The sequence below is a fragment of the Oncorhynchus mykiss genome, chromosome 8 (assembly GCF_057628025.1).
Source record: "Oncorhynchus mykiss isolate SJ-2025 chromosome 8, ASM5762802v1, whole genome shotgun sequence".
NCBI lineage: Eukaryota > Metazoa > Chordata > Actinopteri > Salmoniformes > Salmonidae > Oncorhynchus > Oncorhynchus mykiss.
Genome location: NC_143029.1, coordinates 5,919,335 through 5,932,470, shown reverse-complemented (window position 1 = coordinate 5,932,470; position 13,136 = coordinate 5,919,335). Strand labels below are relative to the sequence as shown.

The following is a 13,136-nucleotide window of genomic DNA, read 5'->3' as shown; positions in this document are numbered from 1 at the left end:
ATTTCTGGAAAACCGGGGAATTTTGTGATTTTACAATCCTGTCCTTTTTGGGGCTCGGAGAAACCAGGTGCACAGTGGTAGATAACAGAGAGCGAGAGAGAGAGAGAGCAAGCTTGGGAACTGATACGTCCGACAGACATACTGTAATGAGATTCCATTATCGCCCCAAGCGACGGCCTCCCAGCTGGGTCCTGTGATAGCAGCACAGCAGAACACAGAGTGATCTCCAAGGGGAGGAGGGGGGAAGCTGATAAAGAACAGGAGCGTCCAGTGACGCAGGTGTGTGTGTGTGTGTGTGTGTGTGTGTGTGTGTGTGTGTGTCTGTGTGTGTGTGTGTGTGTGTGTCTGTGTGTGTGTGTGTGTGTGTGTCAGTACGATAGGAAAGCAGGGCAGTGACTCGAAGGAGACATTTGGCCAAATATCCCATTAAATATCCTGCTCTCACACACTCCGATTACTATCATACCAACACGCACGCAAATGCACACAGTGTGAATGCAATCCTTAAGGCCTCTTTACTGGGATACAGAGTACCTGATGCCTGATAGGTCTGGTAAGGTCTGGTAGGAGGTCTGGTAGGGTCTGGTAGGAGGTCTGGTAGGAGGTCTGGTAAAGTCTGGTAGGAGGTCTGGTAGGGTCTGGTAGGGGGTCTGGTAAAGTCTGGTAGGAGGTCTGGTAAAGTCTGGTAGGAGGTCTGGTAGAGTCTGGTAGGAGGTCTGGTAGGGTCTGGTAGGAGGTCTGGTAGGAGGTCTGGTAAAGTCTGGTGGGAGGTCTGGTAGGAGGTCTGGTAAAGTCTGGTAGGAGGTCTGGTAGGAGGTCTGGTAGGTGGTCTGGTAGGTGGTCTGGTAGGTGGTCTGGTAGGAGGTCTGGTAGGAGGTCTGGTAGGAGGTCTGGTAAAGTCTGGTGGGAGGTCTGGTAGGAGGTCTGGTAAAGTCTGGTAGGAGGTCTGGTAAAGTCTGGTAGGAGGTCTGGTAAAGTCTGGTAGGAGGTCTGGTAGGAAGTCTGGTAGGTGGTCTGGTAAAGTCTGGTAGGAGGTCTGGTAGGAGGTCTGGTAAAGTCTGGTAGGAGGTCTGGTAGGAGGTCTGGTAAAGTCTGGTAGGAGGTCTGGTAGGAGGTCTGGTAAAGGATGGTCTCTGTTCATGGGATCTTATTATGATAGTAGACTAACTTCACTGTTTCAAGATTTCTTTGAACTTATAACCTATAATTAATTACAATATCTTTAATATAATTCAAAAACATTGGGAAGGAAAATTAACTGTTAAAAAAGCAACTTTTCTTTGTTGGAATGGTGAGGTGTATACCGGGATTTAAAAATACATCACTTAACATTCATTTCAATCAATAATTTTGACCTTTGAGGGAAATAAATAACTTAAACACAATCTTGTGCTGAGGAATTGTTTTAGTAGAAAATCATTTCCCAAATTTCTTGAGCAATTATTTAATTTTAAACTGTCGTTATTGCTAATATTTTAAACATGTTCAATTCCCACTGTATACTACACCATCTAATTATTATTATTTATTATTATTTTTTTTTTACCCCTTTTTCTCCCCAATTTCGTGGTATCTTGTCTCATCTTGAGCATACAATTTAGCTCAGTATGTGAATTATTTAATTTTATACTGTCATTATTGCTATTATTTAAAAAAAATTCAATTCCCACTGTATAATATACCATCTAATTATTGAAGACTGTGGATCCTTGACATTGTAAAAGGTTAGAATGAGTGAGTGATTGTCTAGTACAGGTAGACTTGATAAACCCATTCTGTACAGTCGTGGCCACAAGTTTTGAGAATGACAAAAATATTAATTTTCACAAAGTTTTCTGCTTCAGTGTCTTTAGATATTTTTTGTCAGATGTTACTATGGAATACTGAAGTATAATTACAAGCATTTCATAAGTGTCAAAGGCTTTTATTGACAATTACAAGAAGTTGATGCAAAGAGTCAATATTTGCAGTGTTGACCCTTCTTTTTCAAGACCTCTGCAATCTGCCCTGGCATGCTGACAATTAACTTCTGGGCCACATCCTGACTGATGGCAGCGCATTCTTGCATAATCAATGCTTGGAGTTTGTCAGAATTTGTGGGTTTTTGTTTGTCCACCCGCCTCTTGAGGATTGACCACAAGTTCTCAATGGGATTCAGGTCAGGGGAGTCTCCTGAATATCAATATTTTGTTCCCCGAGCCAATTAGTTTTCACGTTTGCCTTATGGAAAGGTGTTCCATCATGCTGGGAAAGGCATTGTTCATCACCAAACTGTTCCTGGATGGTTGGGAGAAGTTGCTCTCGGAGGATGTGTTGATACCATTCTTTATTCATGGCTGTGTTCTTAGGCGAAATTGTGAGTGAGCCCACTCCCTTGGCTGAGAAGCAACCCCACACATGAATGGTTTCAGGATGCTTTACTGTTGGCATGACTGTTGCTGGACTTTCTTGGGCGCCCTGAAGCCTTCTTCACAACAATTGAACCGCTCTCCTTGAAGTTCTTGATGATCCGATAAATGGTTGATTTAGGTGCAATCTTACTGGCAGCAATATCCTTGCCTGTGAAGCCATTTTTTGTGCAAAGCAATGATGACAGCATTGCTGACCGAGGAAGAACAATGATTCCAAGCACCACCCTCCTTTTGAAGCTTCCAGTCTGTTTTTCAAACTCAATCAGCATGACAGAGTGATCTCCAGCCTTGTCCTCGTCAACACTCACACCTGTGTTAACGAGAGAATCACTGACATGTCAGCTGGTCCTTTTGTGGCAGGGCTGAAATGCAGTGGAAATGTTTTTGGGGGGATTCAGTTAATTTGCATGGCAAAGAGGGACTTTGCAATTAATAGCAATTCATCTGATCACTCTTCATACCATTCTGGAGTATATGCAAATTGCCATCATACAAACTGAGGCAGCAGACTTTGTGAAAATTAATATTTGTGTCATTCTCAAAACTTTCGGCCACGACTGTAGTGTGGGTATGCTCTTACATCTGTACCAGGCAGCAACACTGAACAACGTTTTGGTAGCTCTTTGGAAATGAACAGAAGGAGGCAGACGTATAACAGAGGCTGTAGAAGAGAGGTCATTTTATACTAGCTGGCTCTGAATGGACTCCTAAACCTTTTCTCATACACACCATTGTTGTGCCAAACCATCCTGTGCTGGCTTGCACAGATAAAAATTTTCACAACCATAGCAACTATACACATGGTTCACTACCATAGCAACTATAGTGGATGAGTAACCAGGCTACATCTCAGCAGTGTGAAAACGATGTTCACACACTGAACAGAGCACACAACCACAGACTGAACAGAGCACACAACCACAGACTGAACAGAGCAGACAACCACAGACTGAACAGAGCAGACAACCACACAACCACAGACTGAACAGAGCAGACAACCACAGACTGAACAGAGCACACAACCACACACTGAACAGAGCAGACAACCACACACTGAACAGAGCAGACAACCAGACTGAACAGAGCAGACAACCACAGACTGAACAGAGCACACAACCACACACTGAACAGAGCAGACAACCACACACTGAACAGAGCAGACAACCACAGACTGAACAGAGCAGACAACCACACACTGAACAGAGCAGACAACCACACACTGAACAGAGCAGACAACCACACACTGAACAGAGCAGACAACCACAGACTGAACAGAGCAGACAACCACACACTGAACAGAGCAGACAACCACACACTGAACAGAGCAGACAACCACAGACTGAACAGAGCAGACAACCACACACTGAACAGAGCAGACAACCACACACTGAACAGAGCACACAACCACACACTGAACAGAGCAGACAACCACACACTGAACAGAGCAGACAACCAGACTGAACAGAGCAGACAACCACAGACTGAACAGAGCACACAACCACACACTGAACAGAGCAGACAACCACAGACTGAACAGAGCAGACAACCAGACTGAACAGAGCAGACAACCACACACTGAACAGAGCAGACAACCACACACTGAACAGAGCAGACAACCACAGACTGAACAGAGCAGACAACCACAGACTGAACAGAGCACACAACCACAGACTGAACAGAGCAGACAACCACACACTGAACAGAGCAGACAACCACACACTGAACAGAGCAGACAACCACACACTGAACAGAGCAGACAACCACACACTGAACAGAGCAGACAACCACACAACCACAGACTGAACAGAGCAGACAACCACAGACTGAACAGAGCAGACAACCACACACTGAACAGAGCAGACAACCACACACTGAACAGAGCAGACAACCACACACTGAACAGAGCAGACAACCACACACTGAACAGAGCAGACAACCACACACTGAACAGAGCAGACAACCACACACTGAACAGAGCAGACAACCACACACTGAACAGAGCAGACAACCACACACTGAACAGAGCAGACAACCACACACTGAACAGAGCAGACAACCACACACCGAACAGAGCAGACAACCACAGACCGAACAGAGCAGACAACCACACACTGAACAGAGCAGACAACCACACACTGAACAGAGCAGACAACCAGACTGAACAGAGCAGACAACCACAGACTGAACAGAGCACACAACCACACACTGAACAGAGCAGACAACCACAGACTGAACAGAGCAGACAACCACAGACTGAACAGAGCAGACAACCACACACTGAACAGAGCAGACAACCACACACTGAACAGAGCAGACAACCACACACTGAACAGAGCAGACAACCACACACTGAACAGAGCAGACAACCACACACTGAACAGAGCAGACAACCACACAACCACAGACTGAACAGAGCAGACAACCACACACTGAACAGAGCAGACAACCACAGACTGAACAGAGCAGACAACCACAGACTGAACAGAGCAGACAACCACACACTGAACAGAGCAGACAACCACACAACCACACACTGAACAGAGCAGACAACCACACACTGAACAGAGCAGACAACCACACACTGAACAGAGCAGACAACCACACACTGAACAGAGCAGACAACCACAGACTGAACAGAGCAGACAACCACAGACTGAACAGAGCAGACAACCACAGACTGAACAGAGCAGACAACCACACACCAAACAGAGCAGACAACCACAGACTGAACAGAGCAGACAACCACAGACTGAACAGAGCAGACAACCAGACTGAACAGAGCAGACAACCAGACTGAACAGAGCAGACAACCAGACTGAACAGAGCACAACCACAGACTGAACAGAGAAGAGGAGGGCATAGTCATGAAGCCTCAGTAGATTGTCTGGCCTGCTACGGTTTCACGCCAACCGGTAACGATCTACCCCATTAAAAACCCTGTAAAATGACTCTTCTCTTTTAAAGTGAAGCTATGAGTCACCACAGGCTGACTGGCTGGCAGCCCCCCACCTGGTTCGTAAGAACGGGAGACAGACCGAGTGTCCCAAGTGGGACCCTTTATCCCCTATGTAGGGCCTATAGGGCTCTGGTTAAAAGTAGTGCACTAAATAGGGAACCATTTGGGACGCACACTGAGATGGAGAACTGTTGTTTTTTAATGGAGCTCTTTCAAAAAAAATCAGGGACAGACCACTGGCAGTTCTGCTCAAATATCGAAAGTACAGTATCCATGTGCAAATATGTTTAGATATTTTTTTACAAATGCTGATAAACTACATCATCCTCTCTTGTAAAACTCTTGGCAAAATACACTGAGTAAACCAAACATTAGGAACACCTTCCTAACATTGAGTTGACTTTAACTAACATTAACTTTCCGAATGCTCTGTATAACTATAAGGCTAACATTTACATGATCCATTTTAGTCACTAAGGAGATGCTCTCATCCAGTGTGAGTTACAGTAGTGACATTTTCCTACTTTTTCCTCCCCCGCGGGAATCGAACCCGCAACCCTTGCGTTTGAAAGCGCCATGCTTTATCAACTGAGTCACACGGGACCAGTAGCTATGATGACTGACATGACTAGTGACATACGAGTCATGACTAAACAACATATGATTAGGTGCTATGACTCCATTCCAACTCTTGGGTCTCTGCCCCTTAGATTAAATACACATTTTATTCATCACATGCTTGGTCAAACAACAGGTGTGGACTAACAGTGAAATGCTTACTTTCGGGCCCTTTATACACAGAGTACCAGTACTGAGTCCCTGTCCAGAGGTATGAGGTAATAACTTGTCTATATACACACACAGAGTACCAGTACTGAGTCCCTGTCCAGAGGTACGAGGTAATAACTTGTCTATATACACACAGAGTATCAGTACTGAGTCCCTGTCCAGGGGTACGAGGTAATAACTTGTCTATATACACAGAGTACCAGTACTGAGTCCCTGTCCAGGGGTACGAGGTAATAACTTGTCTATACAGATGGGATACTAGTACTGAGTCCCTGTCCAGAGGTATGAGGTAATAACTTGTCTATATACACACACACAGAGTACCAGTACTGAGTCCCTGTCCAGGGGTATGAGGTAATAACTTGTCTATATACACAGAGTACCTTTTTATTTAACTAGGTAGGCTAGTTGAGAACAAGTTCTCATTTGCAACTGCGACCTGGTCAAGATAAAGCATAGCATGGAATAAACAAACACAGAACAAGTTCTCATTTGCAACTGTGACCTGGCCAAGACAAAGCAAAGCAGTTCGACACAAACAACAACACAGAGTTACACATGGAGTAAACAAAAACATACAGTCAATAATACAGTAGAAAAAAAAGAAAACAAAGTCTATATACAGTGAGTTTAAATTAGGTCAAATAAGGGAGTTAAGGCAATAAATAAGCCATGGTGGCGAAGTAATTACAATATAGCAATTAAACACTGGAATGGTAGATGTACAGAAGATGAATGTGCAAGTAGAGATACTGGGGTAAAAAGGAGCAAGATAAATAAATAAATACAGTATGGGGATGAGGTAGATAGATGGGCTGTATACAGATGGGCTATGAACAGGTACAGTGATCTGTGAGCTGCTCTCACAGCTGGTGCTTAAAGTTAGTGAGGGAGATATGAGTCTCCAGCTTCAGTGATTTTTGCAGTTCGTTCCAGTCATGGGCAGCAGAGAACTGGAAGGAAAGGCGACCAAAGGAGGAATTGGCTTTGGGGGTGACCAGAGAGATATACCTGCTGTAGTGTGTGCTACAGGTGGGAGATTCTATGGTGACCAGCGAGCTGAGATCGGACGGGCCTTTACCTAGCAGAGACTTGTAGATGACCTGGAGCCAGTGGGTTTGGCGACGAGTATGAAGCGAGGGCCAACCAACGAGAGCGTACAGGTCGCAGTGGTGGGTAGTATATGGGGCTTTGGTGGCAAAACGGATGGCGCTGTGATAGACTGCATCCAATTTGCTGAGTAGAGTGTTGGAGGCTATTTTATAGATGACATCACCGAAGTCAAGGATCGTTAGGATAGTCAGTTTTACAAGGGTATGTTTGGAAGCATGAGTGAAGGATGCTTTGTTGCGAAATAGGAAGCCAATTCTAGATAATTATTTTGATTGGAGATGCTTAATGTGAGTCTGGAAGGAGAGTTTACAGTCTAGCCAGACACCTAGATATTAGTAGTTAGCCACGTATTCTAAGTCAGAGCCGTCCAGAGTAGTGATGCTGGGCGGGCAGGCAGGTGCGGGCAATGATCGGTTGAAGAGCATGCATTTAGTTTTATTTGCGTTTAAGAGCAGTTGGAGGCCACGGAAGGAGAGTTGTATGGTATTGCAGCTTGCCTGGAGGGTTGTTAACACAGTGTCCAAAGGGCCTGATGTATACAGAATGGTGTCGTCTGCGTAGAGGTGGATCAGAGAATCACCAGCAGCAAGAGCGACATCATTGATGTATACAGAGAAGAGAGTCGGCCCGAGAATTGAACCCTGTGGCACCCCCATAGAGACTGCCAGAGGTCCGGACAACAGGCCGGACCGGTTGTTGGATAGGCTGTTTACAGATGGGCTATTTACAGATGGGCTATTTACAGGTGGGCTATTTACAGGTGGGCTATGTACAGGTGGGCTATGTACAGGTGGGCTATGTACAGGTGCAGTGATCTGTGAGCTGCTCTGACATCTGGTGCTTAAAGCTATGTTGAGGGCGTGGCAGATGTGTTGTTACCTACCCTCACCACCTGGGGGCGTCCCGTCAAGAAGTCCAGGATACTTAGCTTAGTGATAAGCTTTGAGGGCACTATGGTGTTGAACGCTGAGCTGTAGTCGATGAATAGCATTCTCACATAGGTGTTCCTTTTGTCCAGGTGGGAAAGGGCAGTGTGGAGTTCAATAGAGATAGCATCATCTGTGGATCTGTTGGGGAGATATGCAAAAAATGTGAATTAGAGTGGGTTGAGGGTGTCTGGGATGATGGTGATTAATGACCAGTAGCTATGAGTTAGACTAAAGACATATCACTAGCAGTCGCTATGACGACTCCATTCAAAAAAAAACCCTCCTGACCCTTAACCTCTGCCCTCTGACCTGTTGGTGTCCCGTGCTACGTCCTCGATAGACGCTCTGAACTCTTATCTCCAGCCGGGTACAGCCGTACCCCAACATGTCACTGAGGTGACAGTTACACTCTTCAGACAGTAGTCAGGATGCGTCTCGATGGCGATGCCCACACACTGCGTTTCCGAGCACCTAAAACGAGGAAAGAAGAAGGAGAAGAGGTCAGTCTTGCTGATACAAATAGAACCAAGTTCTATAGTACGACTGAACAGGTTCAGATTGAGGGGTAACGCGTCTAGCCTCCTAGACCAACCTCTGTATGTATGGGACGGCAGGGTAGCCTAGTGGCAAGAGTGTAGAGGCGACAGGGTAGCCTAGTGGTTAGAGTGTAGAGGCGACAGGGTAGCCTAGTGGTTAGAGTGTAGAGGCGACAGGGTAGCCTAGTGGTTAGAGTGTAGAGGCGACAGGGTAGCCTAGTGGTTAGAGTGTAGAGGCGACAGGGTAGCCTAGTGGTTAGAGTGTAGAGGCGACAGGGTAGCCTAGTGGTTAGAGTGTAGAGGCGACAGGGTAGCCTAGTGGTTAGAGTGTAGAGGCGGCAGGGTAGCCTAGTGGTTAGTGTATGGACGGCAGGGTAGCCTAGTGGTTAGAGTGTATGGACGGCAGGGTAGCCTAGTGGTTAGAGTGTATGGACGGCAGGGTAGCCTAGTGGTTAGAGTGTATGGATGGCAGGGTAGCCTAGTGGTTAGAGTGTATGGACGGCAGGGTAGCCTAGTGGTTAGAGTGTATGGACGGCAGGGTAGCCCAGTGGTTAGAGTGTATGGACGGCAGGGTAGCCTAGTGGTTAGAGTGTATGGACGGCAGGGTAGCCTAGTGGTTAGAGTGTATGGACGGCAGGGTAGCCTAGTGGTTAGAGTGTATGGACGGCAGGGTAGCCTAGTGGTTAGAGTGTAGAGGCGGCAGGGTAGCCTAGTGGTTAGTGTATGGACGGCAGGGTAGCCTAGTGGTTAGAGTGTAGAGGCGGCAGGGTAGCCTAGTGGTTAGTGTATGGACGGCAGGGTAGCCTAGTGGTTAGAGTGTAGAGGCGGCAGGGTAGCCTAGTGGTTAGAGTGTAGAGGCGGCAGGGTAGCCTAGTGGTTAGTGTATGGACGGCAGGGTAGCCTAGTGGTTAGAGTGTAGAGGCGGCAGGGTAGCCTAGTGGTTAGTGTATGGACGGCAGGGTAGCCTAGTGGTTAGAGTGTAGAGGCGGCAGGGTAGCCTAGTGGTTAGTGTATGGACGGCAGGGTAGCCTAGTGGTTAGAGTGTAGAGGCGGCAGGGTAGCCTAGTGGTTAGTGTATGGACGGCAGGGTAGCCTTGTGGTTAGAGTGTAGAGGCGGCAGGGTAGCCTAGTGGTTAGTGTATGGACGGCAGGGTAGCCTAGTGGTTAGAGTGTATGGACGGCAGGGTAGCCTAGTGGTTAGAGTGTAGAGGCGGCAGGGTAGCCTAGTGGTTAGTGTATGGACGGCAGGGTAGCCTAGTGGTTAGAGTGTATGGACGGCAGGGTAGCCTAGTGGTTAGAGTGTATGGACGGCAGGGTAGCCTAGTGGTTAGAGTGTATGGACGGCAGGGTAGCCTAGTGGTTAGAGTGTATGGACGGCAGGGTAGCCTAGTGGTTAGAGTGTATGGACGGCAGGGTAGCCTAGTGGTTAGAGTGTATGGACGGCAGGGTAGCCTAGTGGTTAGAGTGTATGGACGGCAGCGTAGCCTAGTGGTTAGAGTGTAGAGGCGGCAGGGTAGCCTAATGGTTAGAGTGTAGAGGCGGCAGGGTAGCCTAGTGGTTAGAGTGTATGGACGGCAGGGTAGCCTAGTGGTTAGAGTGTATGGACGGCAGGGTAGCCTAGTGGCTAGAGTGTATGGACGGCAGGGTAGCCTAGTGGTTAGAGTGTATGGACGGCAGGGTAGCCTAGTGGTTAGAGTGTATGGACGGCAGGGTAGCCTAGTGGTTAGAGTGTATGGACGGCAGGGTAGCCTAGTGGTTAGAGTGTATGGACGGCAGGGTAGCCTAGTGGTTAGAGTGTAGAGGCGGCAGGGTAGCCTAATGGTTAGAGTGTAGAGGCGGCAGGTTAGCCTAGTGGTTAGAGTGTATGGACGGCAGGGTAGCCTAGTGGCTAGAGTGTATGGACGGCAGGGTAGCCTAGTGGTTAGAGTGTATGGACGGCAGGGTAGCCTAGTGGTTAGAGTGTATGGACGGCAGGGTAGCCTAGTGGTTAGAGTGTATGGACGGCAGGGTAGCCTAGTGGCTAGAGTGTATGGACGGCAGGGTAGCCTAGTGGTTAGAGTGTATGGACGGCAGGGTAGCCTAGTGGTTAGAGTGTATGGACGGCAGGGTAGCCTAGTGGTTAGAGTGTATGGACGGCAGGGTAGCCTAGTGGTTAGAGTGTATGGACGGCAGGGTAGCCTAGTGGCTAGAGTGTATGGACGGCAGGGTAGCCTAGTGGCTAGAGTGTATGGACGGCAGGGTAGCCTAGTGGTTAGAGTGTATGGACGGCAGGGTAGCCTAGTGGTTAGAGTGTATGGACGGCAGGGTAGCCTAGTGGTTAGAGTGTATGGACGGCAGGGTAGCCTAGTGGTTAGAGTGTATGGACGGCAGGGTAGCCTAGTGGTTAGAGTGTATGGACGGCAGGGTAGCCTAGTGGTTAGAGTGTATGGACGGCAGGGTAGCCTAGTGGTTAGAGTGTAGAGGCGGCAGGGTAGCCTAGTGGTTAGAGTGTATGGACGGCAGGGTAGCCTAGTGGTTAGAGTGTATGGACGGCAGGGTAGCCTAGTGGTTAGAGTGTATGGACGGCAGGGTAGCCTAGTGGTTAGAGTGTATGGACGGCAGGGTAGCCTAGTGGCTAGAGTGTATGGACGGCAGGGAAACCTAGTGGCTAGAGTGTATGGACGGCAGGGTAGCCTAGTGGTTAGAGTGTATGGACGGCAGGGTAGCCTAGTGGTTAGAGTGTATGGACGGCAGGGTAGCCTAGTGGCTAGAGTGTATGGACGGCAGGGTAGCCTAGTGGTTAGAGTGTATGGACGGCAGGGTAGCCTAGTGGTTAGAGTGTGTGGACGGCAGGGTAGCCTAGTGGTTAGAGTGTATGGACGGCAGGGTAGCCTAGTGGTTAGAGTGTATGGACGGCAGGGTAGCCTAGTGGTTAGAGTGTGTGGACGGCAGGGTAGCCTAGTGGCTAGAGTGTATGGACGGCAGGGTAGCCTAGTGGTTAGAGTGTATGGACGGCAGGGTAGCCTAGTGGTTAGAGTGTGTGGACGGCAGGGTAGCCTAGTGGCTAGAGCGTTGGACTAGTAACCGAAATATTTGCTTGATCGAATCTCCGAGCTGACAAGGTAAAAATCTATCGTTCTGCCCCCTGAACAAGGCATTTATCTGACTGTTCCTAGGCCGTCATTGTATGTAAAAAGGTTCTTTAACTGACTTGCCTAGTTAAATAAAAGGTTTAAATATATACACATGCATTTCAGAGGGGTTGGGATAAAGCAGAACCTAACTTCCTGTTTGACCCTGTGTACAATAAAGGAATCTTAAAAATTGGATTTTTACAGTTGAAGTCGGAAGTTTACATACACTTAGGTTGGAGTCATTAAAACTCGTTTTTCAACCACTCCACAAATGTCTTGTCAACAAACTATAGTTTTGGCAAGTCGGTTAGGACATCTACTTTGTGCATGACAAGTAATTTTTCCAACTGTTTACAGACAGATTATTTCACTTATAATTCACTGTATCACAATTCCAGTAGGTCAGAAGTTTACATACACTAAGGTGACTGTGCCTTTAAACAGCTTGGAAAATTCCAGAAAATGATATCATGGCTTTAGAAGCTTCTGATAGGCTAATTGACATCATTTGAGTCAATTTGATGTATTTCAGGGCCTACCTTCAAACTCAGTGCCTCTTTGCTTGACATCATGAGAAAATCAAAAGAAATCAACCGAGACCTCAGAAAAGAAATTGTAGACCTCCACAAGTCTGGTTCATCCTTGGGAGCAATTTCCAAATGCCTGAAGGTACCATGTTCATCTGTACAAACAACAGTATGCAGGTATAAACACCATGGGACCACGCAGCTGTCATACCGCTCAGGAAGGAGACGTGTTCTGTCTCCTAGAAATGAACGTACTTTGGTGCGAAAAATGCAAATAAATCCCAGAACAACAGCAAAGGACCTTGTGAAGATGCTGGAGGAAACAGGTACAAAAGTATCTATATCCACAGTAAAACGAGTCCTATGTTGACATAACCTGAAAGGCCGCTCAGCAAGGAAGAAACCACTGCTCCAAAACCGCCAGAAAAAGAGCCAGACTACGGTTTGCAATTGCACATGGGGACAAAGATCGTACTTTTTGGAGAAATGTCCTCTGGTCTGATGAAACAAAAATAGAACTGTTTGGCCATAATGACGATCGTTATGTTTGGAGGAAAAAGGGGGAGGCTTACAAGCCAAAGAACACCATCCCAAACGTGAAGCACGGGGGTGGCAGCATCATGTTGTGGGGTTGCTTTGCTGCAGGAGGGACTGGTGCACTTCACAAAATAGATGGCATTATGAAGGAGGATAATTATGTGGATATATTGAAGCAACATCAAGACAGTCTTGCTTGGTCGCAAATGGGTCTTCCAAATGGAC

General features: G+C 47.2%; 1 long non-coding RNA gene across 4 annotated transcripts in view; it reads right to left on the bottom strand.

Moving 5' to 3' along the window:
• The window catches only part of LOC118965485 (uncharacterized), a 40,109-nt gene that overhangs the window by 21,359 nt on the left and 5,614 nt on the right, over positions 1-13,136 (bottom strand). For 3 of the 4 annotated variants that reach the window (XR_016497576.1, XR_005052764.2, XR_016497577.1), the window contains 2 exons: positions 8,508-8,669; positions 8,153-8,336 (listed from right to left, as the gene is read on the bottom strand). This is a non-coding gene — a long non-coding RNA (uncharacterized LOC118965485). The remainder of the gene's footprint in view (positions 1-8,152; positions 8,337-8,507; positions 8,670-13,136) is intronic. The other variant, XR_016497578.1, reaches the window with a different exon arrangement.